This window comes from Crocuta crocuta, unplaced genomic scaffold, assembly GCF_008692635.1.
Source record: "Crocuta crocuta isolate KB4526 unplaced genomic scaffold, BGI_CrCroc_1.0 scaffold149, whole genome shotgun sequence".
NCBI lineage: Eukaryota > Metazoa > Chordata > Mammalia > Carnivora > Hyaenidae > Crocuta > Crocuta crocuta.
In genome coordinates this window covers 2,616,178-2,628,972 of record NW_027551561.1, presented here as the reverse complement: position 1 = coordinate 2,628,972, position 12,795 = coordinate 2,616,178, and the positions used below count along the sequence as shown (strand labels likewise).

The 12,795-nt window shown below is 43.1% G+C and overlaps 1 protein-coding gene across 1 annotated transcript in view; it reads left to right on the top strand.

The window, feature by feature from the left end:
- VPS53 (VPS53 subunit of GARP complex) overlaps positions 1-12,795 on the top strand; it is a 136,290-nt gene that overhangs the window by 58,393 nt on the left and 65,102 nt on the right. The window lies entirely within an intron of this gene.

Below are 12,795 nucleotides of genomic sequence, written 5' to 3'. Positions count from 1 at the left end.
ACAGAATCCGAAGCAGGCTCCAGGCTCTGAGCTGGCACAGAGCCCGATGCAAGGCCTGAACTCATGAACCGTGAGATCATGACCTGAGCTAAAGTCAGTTGCTTAACGGACTGAGCCACCCAGGCGCCCATAGAGTTTGTTTTCTCAATGCCTCTGGTGAGCAAACCAGGTCAGTGTGTCTCTGTAAACCTCAAAGCCAAGTATACAAATCCACGTGTCAGAGAACCACTAAATGATAAAAACACAAAGGTATGCACACAGGCCACTTGGGAAGGTGGGACGTGGTGGTGTTAGTTAGCATCACTTAGTGTCTGTGTAACCACTGTAAAAACCACTGAAAACCCAGCCTCCTCGCCAACACTTCAGTATGCTTTCTTCAGACTTCCTACCCATGAAGAAACCAAATTGTTATGTTTTATGTAATTTCTATTCACATTGTTGCACACATGCACATACACACAGACTTTGAGCTCCATGCATGCAGGAATCATGGTTAATTCATTTCTGTTCCCTAGTTATTCAGAAAATACACAGACCTTGTGCAGGCAGGCAGGAGTGAGGGGAAGGAAAAAAGGAGGAGGGAAGGAAGAAATCAAAGTTGAAAGAGTCATGCCTTTTAACTTCCTTTGAAACTGGTAACAACAGAGAAGTGATGTGACTCGGTAGGAAAACCCTTGGACCGACAAGTCAAGGGACACTTGTGATCCAGTCCAGACTCTGCTAGAATTCAGGGAGCAGCCTTCCCTGTTAAACGAAAAAAGGAACTACCCTTCAGTAAGAGAGCGCTAGGGGAAATAAACAAGACATCAAATCCAGAAGCCACAAGGAAAAGTACTAAAAGGTTTCACAATATAAAAAGAATGAAAGAGGCCATTAACATAATTAAGGGATAAACAACAAAGTAGGAATTAAAATACAGTTTAAGCTATAAAACAAATGATTAATAGCCAGCATAAAAGAGTTCTTCAAAATCAATAAGAAGAAAGGCAAGTAACCAATTAGAAAAATGAGTACAGCGCCTAAGAGGAAATTCATCGAAGAAATAGTTGGCCAGTAAACTTGAAAAAAAATGGAAGAGGATACTAATTTTCTTACATCAGGTCGGCACAAATATTATAAGACTACCAACACAGGATTTCAGTGGCCAGTATGCAAATCAGTGCAGCCTTTCTGGGGAGCAAGTCATCACTATGTAATTGAAAATTTAAATGTGCTTGCCCTGTGAGGCCGCAGCTTTACTTCTAGACATGAGGTCTGTAAAAAATCTGCACATGTGTCAGAAGATGTACCAAGAAAGAGGTGAACTGCAGCCTTAAAAGGGGAAAAAATGTGGAGGTTTCTATAATGTTTATCATTCAAAAATGATTACATAAGGTATAATATAGCCGCTCTGTGGAATAGCGGGAGAATGGGGGCTCGATCTAGATGTGCCATCATAGAGAAGCAGCCCCTCACGTCTCTTGTCAAGTGGAAGATGTAAGCTGCAGCCCAGTACATATGGTGTCATTCCTCTCAACGTCAAACACAAAAAGCATGCTTGTGTCTGGGAACGTGTAGGAAGAAGGTCTAGGAGTGACAGTCGTGGCTGCCTCTGCGGAAGGAAGTTGGAGTGACAGTGGGTGGAGGGACATGGAGGTTTGTTGTTGTTGTTCATTCTGGTATTTTGTTTGAATTTTTCTTATACAAATGCATTTACACAATTTTATAAAATATTTCTTCTATTTACATGCTTTAACAAAGTTATTTTTCAACTTTTTTAAATGAGGGAGATGAGCCAAAACAGTGATTTCCAAACTGTTTCTCTTAACTCTTTAATACTTTAAGTTATGACGTGGAACCCACAAGGAATAACAGCTGACATTTTTTGGACACGCACCTCGTGTCTGCACTGTGCTGGGTGAGTCTGCTGGCAGTCGGTCATTTGCCTCATCGGCCATGGCGGGGACGCGCTGTATTCCTTTAAAACCTACCGGTGGTCATACAGCTGATGTAACTGCAGAACCAGCTGCTCAGAAGCAGGGACGTAAGAGCAGAGATTGGGCCTGGAGTCCGGTTCACCTTTCACCTCCACTAGCTTCTCTGGCCCCCACTCCTTCGGTCCCAATATCCTGGAGCTTCAGTAAAATCTCCTCTTTGCCTCCTTGTAAGACCTGCCTTAGAGTAAGTGCATCAGGAACTGGTCCCTGGGCACCTGGGTGGCTCAGTCGGTTGAGCGACCGACTTCAGATCAGGTCACGATCTCACAGTTTGTAAGTTCAAGCCCTGCATTGCAACACTCACTTTTTTGGTTTTTAGGATTTTTTTTAGATTTTATGGGGGATAGCACCTGGGTGGCTCAGTTGGTTACGCATACAGCTCTTGATTTTAGCTCAGGTCATGATCTCGCAGTTCGTGGGTTCGAGCCCCACATCTGCTTCTGTGCTAAGAGCACAGAGCCTCCTTGGGATTCTCTCCTCCCCTTTCTCTGCCCCTCCCCTGCTCACGCACATTCTCTCTCTCTCTCTCTCTCTCTCTCTCTCTCAAAATAAACAAACAAGCTTTTAATAAATTATTTTTTTAAACTTTTTAATGGTTTTATTTTTTTCCTGAGAGAGGGAGACAGCATGAGCAGGGGAGGGTCAGAGAGAGGGGGAGACACAGAATCTGAAGCAGGCTCCAGGCTCTGAACTAGCTGTCAGCACAGAGCCCGACGCGGGGCTCGAACCCACAAACCATGAGATCGTGACCTGAGCCGAAGTCGGACGCTTAGCCGACTAAGCCACCCAGGTGCCCCAGAAATTAATTTTTTTAAAAAGAGAAGATTTTTTTTTAATAACCTCTGCACTCAACATGGGACTTGAACTTACAACCCCAAGATCAAGAGTCACCTGCTCCAGGTGTCCCTGTAACACTTAGTTTTAAGGCAAGACTGTAAGGCCCTATCTACTTAGGGAAGTAAGATATGAGGACCCATAGAGCACTCTTTCCATACTTAAAATATAAAGGTACATATGTATATTCCTCTACTTGTCACTTCCTGTTCAAAATTGATTTCTTTTTAGTAGTAAGGGAAAAAATAAGCAACGAAAGAAATGAAAATGCCCTTAAATAAAGTGCAAGTCACAAAAGGAAATAATAGGTAATAGACATGTGACTTGTCTCCTGAGAAATCTTTGGTTGACCTCATCCCGATATCCTCNGGTTCGCACTACAGAGGTCTGCTTGGGCACAGGAGGCTTAAGCATTGAACACAGACCCCACCTGAGAGTGCCCCCCCACCGCTCACACGTGGCTTCCAGCCGGGCAGGGTCAGGGAAGCCAGTAGTCCAGCTGGCTGCAGGAAACCGATCCGGGTGAAGGCTGCTAGAATGACGCCAGTGCCACACAAACCCCTGTATTGCACCGATCTTCTCTTCCTCTGGCTGGGCCTACTTCCTGCTGAGTTTGTACGTTTAGGGGGCTCTGGGATTACAGGGAACACAAATGGCCCCGCTGTTTCTGATGACCAGGAGAGCCTGTAAACTAGGAGCTGTCCCAGGATGGATCGCGCCTCACTTGTGCTAGGAAATGTCCCCCAGGTCCAAAGAGGCAGAGTAATGTGGGGGCCAGGAGGGCCCCCTCTGGACAAGGTGAGCCTAATGAACAGGATGGCCCCATAGAGACCATGAAACACGGGGAGGGGCTGTGTGAAGACCATGCTTTTGTATAGACAGTAGGTATAGGAATGTCAGAGTGGCATTTGGCCCACCGTAAGCACCTTTTTCCTGTCTGAGGGAGGAGAGGGCTGGGAGGTGCTTGTCTCTCGGGGCAGCATGGCCCCTCTCCACTGTCTAGGCCCCTGGACTGCGGTCTTCCAGCTCCTGGCAGGTGCTGCGCTCTGTGGGGTCGGCCATGGTCAGGTGGGAACACTTTTTTTTTTGACCAATTTCTTCCCTTTTTGGTCTTCTATTTTGGAAATTTTCTGGCTTAATGGATTTATAAATTTCTCCAATTATTCATTTGTTGCTTCTTCTGTCAAGTTTGCAAAGAGTTTCAGGTTACAAATCCTTGGCCATAAAGTCCTGCTGAGACCTAAGCTCTTTATTCATCCCTCTCGATGGTCAGCTGTTTTTCCCACAGACTTCTCGAAACCATTCAGCCTGTTTGGATCAGACTCATACCCTGGACCATTCTTTGTCCCAGTTCTCATGACCCAGCGACCATTCTACATTCCAAGTCCTGACAACGGCTCCTCCATAACCTTTAAGGATTTTCCCTTAAAGATTAGTTTCTAGAAAAGGCACCTGAACTCCCATGGCCTCCTCAGCAAGGCAGGCTGGGTCTTAGAGAATCGATGAATCGCAACCCTGCCTTGGGAATATGTAAATGCTGTGTTTCTCACTGTCGGTGACGTTCACCCTGAGCCTGACCTCCCGTAACCTTACTGGGACTCAAGTGGCACCACACCTTCACCTCTGTAGCCTGTAGGCCTCAGTGGCAGGGCCACTGGTGGATTAGTCATGGCCACTGACCATGTCCCAGCAAACAGTGCTGAGGAGGGCTGGGCTGGGGGTCCAAATGGCCTGACTCCCCAGTCTAGCTGCTAGGCACCCCACCTGAAGACTTGTCTCCTTACCCCCTTCCTGAGCTGTCTTGGTTTTTGGAAAATCTTTTGTGGTCACCATTTTATTTTAGGGCATCAGAATAAACTAGAAAATAAACCCAGGCATATCTTGATAGCCTGTAACATATGCCAAATTTCATAGAAATTTCAGTGAATTCCTTGCAAAGTTATGAAACAGATAAGTCAGCCAAGGAGTCAAGTTGACCAGTGACCCTCCCGTGCCCACCAATCCCTTCTCACTGTGTTATTCAGACCCTTTTAAGCCCCTTGCTGACTAATTAACCATTAGGGTGAGTAGTAGCGACGATGAACTCACCTGGAAGGACCTGTCACAGTCCAGCTCCCCTAACTGATCACTGTGATATGTCATCTTTGGCTCTTTTTTGACAGATGCCACTTTGACATCTGTTAGAGATGTAGACTGAAAGAACTTAAGGACAGGGCTTATCTTGTTTTACAGTGCTGGCCCTAACAAAGTTAAGGCGTCCTGTGCTGTAATTTACTGGAGGAGGTGAGGTACCACTGCTTTTTGCTAGTTGCCTAAATCCTGGCCCTTAAGAGGGATTCAAAATACTCCATAAATTAGAATGCCTGGAAATTAAAAGCAAATGTCTGGATGTGATTTAACTGTACCTACATGCGCCACAATCTATAAAGAACTTAATCAAACTCAACACCCAAAAAACAATCCAGTGAAGAAATGGGTAAAAAACATGAACAGACAAGAAGACATGCAGATGGCTAACAGATGCATGAAAAGATGCTCAGCATCACTCATCATCAGGGAATTACAGATCAGAACCACAATGAGATACCACTTTGCACCTGTCAGAAGGCCTAACATGAACTACTCAGGCAACAGCAGATGCTGGTGAGGATGCGGAGAAAGGGGAACACTTTTGCACTGCTGGTGGGAATGCAAACCGGTGCCGCCACTCGGGAGAGCAGTATGGAAGTTCCGGCAAAAATTAACAATAGAGCTACCATATGACCCAGCAATTACGCTGCTACGTATTTATCCAGAGGATACAGAAATGCGGATTCAAAGGGGCACATGCACCCCAATGTTTATAGCAGCACTATCAATAATAGCCAAATTATGGGAAGAGCCCAAATGTCCTCCGACAGATGAATGGATAAAGAAGATGTAGTGTGTATATATACAATGAAGTATTACTCACTGATCAAAAAGAATGAAATCTGGCCATTTGTAGCAACGTGGATGGAACTAGAATTTATCATGCTAAGCAAAAGAAGTGAGAAAGACAAATACTGTGTATGTTTGCATTCGATGTGGAATTTAAGAAACCAAACAGATGAACATAGGGAAAGGGAAGGAAAAATAAGATAAAAACAGAGGCAAACCATAAGAGACTCTTAAATATAGAGAACAAACAGGGTTGCTGGCGGGGAGGTAGGTGGGGGGATGTGCATGAAGGAGGGCACTTGCTGGGCTGAGCACTGGGTGTTATATGTAAGTGATGAGTCACTAAATTCTATCCTGAAACCATTATCACACTATATGTTAACTAGGATTTAAAAAAAAAAAACCCACTATACCAACATGCATTATTAGTGACTCAATTAGATTTGAGCTAAACATTACATTTAGCCTCTATGAAAGCAAAGTAGATTGGGTTAACTGGCTCACTGAGAGTTTTTTAAAATAAAATTTAAAAATTTCCCATTGCATAAGTTGCCTTTCTAAATAGAATCATCCTTCGGCTTATAGGGGTCATTTTAATATACATTTATACTTGCCCAGCTTTTTAAATTACATGATAAACATACAACCTATAGGTGGAATTTTTAATCATGTGGCTTGAACATCAGAGTGTTCACAGAAGGCTCACTCTGTTAAGAAAGCCCACACGAGGCAGCTTGCCCTCTGCCTCAGTCTTCCAGCACCCTAACAGCTGCATCGGGGGCACTGCGCATGCGGAGGCGAGGACTTCGGTCCCGAACGAGGAGATAGCTCTCCTCTGAGGTTTCAAAACATTTTATAAATGCTTTATGTGATGCTAAAGGAATGTATTCCTTTTTTTGAGTAACATCCTGAAAGGAGATTGTCTTCTGTTTATTTGTTTCTGAGAAGAGAGTAATACATGGTCAAGACAGAAAATGTAGAAACTATAGCAAGAATGGAGAAGGGGAAAGAAAGTCACTTGTTTTCCCCTCCCTCAGATGAAGATTTGGGGTTCATTTTATACAATTGAAATTGGACCTTTAAAAGATATTTTTAAATTGAAATACAATTCCTATAATAAAATTTTACATAATACATTTAAAGTATACAGTTTAGTTGTTTTTAGTATATTTATAAGGGTATGTCAGCATTCCAGGTGTGCAATCCCAGCACATTGTCATTGTCCCCAAAAGAACCTTGTCCCACGGCAGCAGCCACTTCCGATTTCTCCTCCCCTCCACCCCGGCCCCAGGCCACCACTAATCTGTTTTCTGTCTATGGATTTGCCTATTCTGGATAATTCATATAAATGAAATCTTACATACAACATGTGGCCTTCTGTGCCTGGCTTTCATCACTTAGCATTGCAGTTTTAAGCATTTCATCCATTGGGTAGCAGGTATCAGTATTTCAGTCCTTTTCTTTTTTTAATGATTTTTTTTAAAGTTATATGTTCATTTTGAGAGAGTGAGTGAAAGCAGGGGAGGAGCAGAGAGAGAATCCCACACTCAGCATGGAGCCTGACTCAGGGCTGTATCCCACCAACCATGAGATCATGATCTGAGCCGAGATCAAGAGTTGGTCGCTTAACCCACTAAGCCACCCAGGCGCCCTTCAGTCCTTTTCATGGCTAAATCATATTCCATTGCTTGGGTGTGCACTTCAAGTCATTTATCAGTTAATAGGCATTTGAATTGTTTCCCATTTTTGGCTGTTACATTGCTATGAACATTCATGGGCCATTTTTTGTGTAAATATGTTTTCAGTTCTCTTGGGAGTTTACCCAGGAGTGGAAGTGCCAGGTTACATGGTAACTCTATGTTTAGCTTTTTTGAGGAACCATCGTTGTTTTCTCCAGAAGTTGTACCATTTTACATTCTCACCACTTGCCTAGGAAGGTTTTTGCCACGTTTTTGCCAGTAGTTACTATTTTTTGTTTGTTTGTTTGTAATTGTTACAGCCATCCATGGATGTACAGTGGTACCTCATTGTGGCTTTGATATGCATTTTCCTAGTGAATGATAACACTGAACGTCTTTTACAGGTGTTTACTGGACATCTTTAGAGAAACGTCTATTCAGGTCCTTTGCCCATTTTTTAATTGGGTTGTTTGTCTTTTATTGTTAAGTTGTGGGAGGATTTTCTAAAACAATATTTTCTAGGTATATTCTATCATATATCAGCTGCATAGTTTGTAAATATTTTCTCCCATTCTGTGGGTTGTCCCTTCACTTTTTTGATAGTGTCCTTTGATATATAAAAGTTTTCCATTTTGATGAGATCCCACTTGTCTAGTTTTTTTCTTTTGTTCTTTGAGTTTTGGTGTCATCCCCAAGGTCACATTTACCTATACTTCATCCTAAGAGTTTTATAGTCTTAGCTCTTATATTTAGATTTTTGATCCATATTGAGTTTGTTTTTATATACGATATATAAATACAATTTTTTAATGTTTTGTTTATTTTGAGAGAGAGTGTGCAAGCACATGTCAGCGGGGTAGAGGCACAGAGAGAGAGAGAGAGAGAGAGAGAGAGAGAATCCCAAGCAGGCTCTGCACTGTCAGCACAGAGTATGATGAGCTTAATCCCACAAACCATGAGATTGTGACCTAAGCAGAGATCCAGAGTGGGACATCTAACCAACTGGGCCACCCAGGTGCCCTGTGATGTGTAAATGCAATTTAAAGCTTACTTTTCTTCGTATGTCGTATCAAGTGGTGTCTTGGTCAGTATATGACATTTTGTTACATAGATGGCCCAGAATTTCCCTAACTATCCTTTCCTTGTTGGATCCTCAAACACTTGTCATTTTTTCACTATTGTAAATAAGGCTACAGTGAATACAGTTTTGTTCACATTGGAGATTATTTTCTTATGATACAAGTTGAATGGTTACAGGGCCAAAAAGTATTTAAGATAGCCTCTGTTTTTTTTTAAATTTTTTAAAATGTTTATTTACTTACTTAGAGAGAGAGCACAAATGGGGGAGGAACAGAGAGAGAGGGAGACACAGAATCCACAGCAAGGATAGCCTCTGTTTTAAACTGCTTTCAGTATTCTTGTCTCTTACGAATGCACCTGCTTAGTCCCCCCACACTGAGTCTTGATGTTAGAGATAGTTTGTTAAAATTCAGAAGAAATAGTTACTCTGTTTTCGTGTAATTCATGGTACTAATGTACAGATGCCTGGTGTTAGGGGGTAACTCTGCCAGATTAAAAAAAAAAAAAAAGGCACAGCAATCTAAAAATGTTTTTTCAGAGTAAAACATGCTTCACTTCTTGAGGTACACTCTCAACGGAATTGAAAATTCTCCTGTGTTCTTACAAACACTTGTATATGAATGTTCATGGCAGCACTATTTACAGTGGCCAAAGAGTAGAAACAACCCAAATGTCTGTTAATGGACAAATGGATAAGCAAAATATGGCATATCCATACTGTGGAATATTATTCAGCCAAAAAAAAAAAAAAAAAACCGGACTAAAATACTGACACATATTATAGGATTAACCTCAAGAACACTATACCAAATGACAGATGCCAGACACAAAAGGCCACATGTTATATGATTCCATTTATATGAAATGTCCAGGATAGAAAAATTTATAGAGATAGTCAGTAGATTAGGAGCTGCCAGGGATTGGGGGAAGGGGCAGAGTGCAAGTAATAGCTAATGGACATGGGGCCTCCTTTGGGGTAAAAAAGGTTCTGGGACTAGATAGTGATGATGGTTGGCACAGCGTGGTAAAGATATGGAAAATCACTGAATTACAAATCACCAAAAATGGTGAATTTTATGTTAATTATGTATCACAATTTTAAAATACTAAGCGTTTGAGAAAATACTGAGTTTAGTTATAAATCATCTTCATTCTTCAGATAATTTGTCTACCAAAAAAAGGAGAGAGAAGAGAGAAATAGCTTGTTAAAACTCAAACGAAATAAAATATTTTTAAAGGACACCCTCTTCCTTCTTAATTACCCTAGATCTCTCTCCCCAGCAATGGCCACTGTTTAATAGTTTGGGGTATATTTTGAGACCTTCCTACAAGCATGCACAGACACACACGCACAGGTTCTTTTGCTTCATCTACGGAAAATAGAAAATGTTGCCCATGTGTCTGAAGAGGATTTTAATGAGTGTTTCCCATCCGACCAGGATTTATTCACCAAGGTTTTCGAGGTCCCTGTTTGTGCAGAGCCTGAGAAGAAAATGAAAAATTGAATCAGACAGGTGCCTATGGTCTAGTGGGAAAAGGAGCCTGTGTGTGACTGTCACGGTGGAAGGTAGGAGCATGGTGTACCAAGAGAGCTCCCAGTGGTATTAAAGCAGGTGTGCAGAGCCCTCTGTTTACAGGCCTGTCACCTGGAGCTTCCAGGCCGTCTATTTAAGGACACATCAGGAGTTGGACTGGAGTAAAGTATTTATGGAATAAGAAATACAGAAATTGTGTAACTTTCATCTTATAACTGAAAGCTTTCTCCTCCAGGGAGAGGAAACAGATTAGTCTTAAATTTCAGAGTTCCTTCTCTGGTAATTTGAAGTGTCCCGCGCGGGCCTCAGAAAAGGATTTGTGCAGGCCGACCCACATGCGGATATACTTCTGAGTAAAGCCAGGTTCTCTCTTCCCAGTAGTAAATTAGACAGGTTGGCCGGCCTGCGGACCTTGTTTTGGAGGTGTTGGGAATCCCATGTGGTTTAGTTAGTAGGAACTAACTTTCTATCTGAAGAATTTTTCTTTCCTGTATGGACTTGAAATCAACTGTGATCATGGCAAAAAGAATAGATTCTTGTAACATTGGAAAGCCAGTGGTGTCTTGGCAATTTTTTTCTTTGTTCGTTTTATTTAGCGGCCCCAGAGCTCATGGAATCTGTCATTTGAGTTATTTCAAATCTAAACCCAAACCTGTAATTCTTTATGGCCTATGACAGCTGCAAAGCAGCAACGAGAAGCGTGGTGTGGTTGGCTCTGACAACAGGTCTCTCCCATAGAAGGCTCCGTTGTGCTGGGGATCAGGATCGCTATGCTTTCATCACAGCAGGTGAATCTGAGCACCAACCTAGCCCTCCAAACAGCAGGAGTCTGTATCCGCCCCTCAGGGCTTTCTTGAACAATATATACCGATTGGGATACTTTGAGGGCTTCTCTGAAGGCTAGGGAGAAATTCAGAACCTCGGCCTGCCTGTGCCTGTGTAATTTGATGGACCCATCAAATCCTATTTGTGATTAAAAGGAATTCTTTTTTTTTAGTTTATTTATTGGGGGGTTGGGCAGAGAGAGAGGGGAGAGAGAGAATCCTAGGCCGGCTCCACCCTGTCAGCGCAGAGCCCAATGCTGGGCTCGATCTCATGAACTGTGAGATCATGACCTGAGCCGAAATCAAGCCTAACCGACTGAGCCCCCACCCGCCTGGGCCCCACTAAAAGGAATCCTTTTTGCCACACTTCTCAGCGCTCTGCTGCCACTTCTTTCCTGTCTCAGAGATGCTCCATTGACAGGGGCACAGCCACAGTTCAGCCCCATTAAACACTGATGAGAGCCCCCACTCACTGAGCACTCCTAGGAGCCAGCCTTTGTGTTTAGCATGTGGTGTACATGTGTCGTGCTTCACAAACACGGCCTCATTTGGTCTTGACGCAGCCCTGCGTGGTGGGCATCGGTATCCCTTGCAAGGGAAGAGCCGAGACTTGGAGGAGCTAAGCGGCGTGTCCAAGTGATAGAGCCTGGACTCAAACCCAGGCGATGGTGACACCGGCCACATGGTTGCCTCGGCCAAAAAGTGACTGATCCTTGATTCCTTTCTTTCCTTCACCTGCTTTCACTCTCTCAACCAGGCCTCTTGGCTTTATCTCCTAAGTACGCCCTAAATCTGGCTGCCTGTGCCAGTCTCCACAACATTAGGTCAGTCCAGCCCCGTATCTGTCTTTGCCCGGAACCCTTAAACTGGTCTTCTCGCATTACAGTCCACCCTCCCCATAGCGGTGGAAGGATCTCTTAAAAATCTAAACTAGATATATCACTTCCCTGTTTAAAACCCCCAGCGACTGCCCAGCTGCAGTGCAAAGAAAATCTCACCTTTCCCACGGCCCACGGAAGTCTGTGATTGGGCTCCTGCTGCCTCTCTTTCCTCACATCCCCTGGCCTCCTTGCTGTCCCTCAGACTCACCAGGCCCTTTCCAGGCATTGCACGAGGTCCCTTGCTGATAGTGCTCTTTCCAGATCTTTGCCTGACTAGCTCCTTCTCATTCAGGTCTCTGCTCAAATATCACCTCCTTGAAGGGGCCTTGTCTAATCACCTGTATAAAGAAGCACTTAGAGGGGCACCTGGTGGCTCAGTCGGTTGAGCACCGACTTCGGCTCAGGTCATGATCTCACGGTTTGTGGGTTCGAGCCCCGTGTCGGGTTCTGTGCTGACAGCTCAGAGCCTGGAGCCTGTTTCAGATTCTGTGTCTCCCTCTCTCTCTGACCCTCCCCTTCTCATGCTGTCTCTCTCAGCATGAGATGATGTTAAATAAAAAACATTAAACAATTAAAAAAAAAAAGAGATATTGTTTGAAAGATACATGGCTTTCTAAAAATAACCTAATTCTAAAAATAAACTGTTTCCGGTTAACTTTACAGGGACTTTTTTTTTTCCCATAGCAGGCAAAGCAGCCAAAGTTTGGAGTGTATAAATTTTAAATGTTTGGTTGGTAGTTAGACCATATTGTTTCTCAGCAGGATACCATAAAAGTCATTGTCCCACTAATGGTTACCTTAAGCTAATGCATCGATCACAAGGTTTTTTTCCATATAGTCTTTATCTAGCAACATAACAGCATCCAAGTGTTTGGACCGAGAATGAAGTAGTTTACGTGAGTGTAAGCAGAATGGGCTTAAAGCCTAAACCAGACACCGGTGTGGTTTGTGCTTTTTGTGTTCAGGTTTTTTATATTTTTTTGGATTGTTTTTTGTTATTTTGTTTCATTCTTTTTTTTTTTTTTTTTTTTTTTTTTTTTTTTTTTTTAGCTTATTTTTTTAACCCT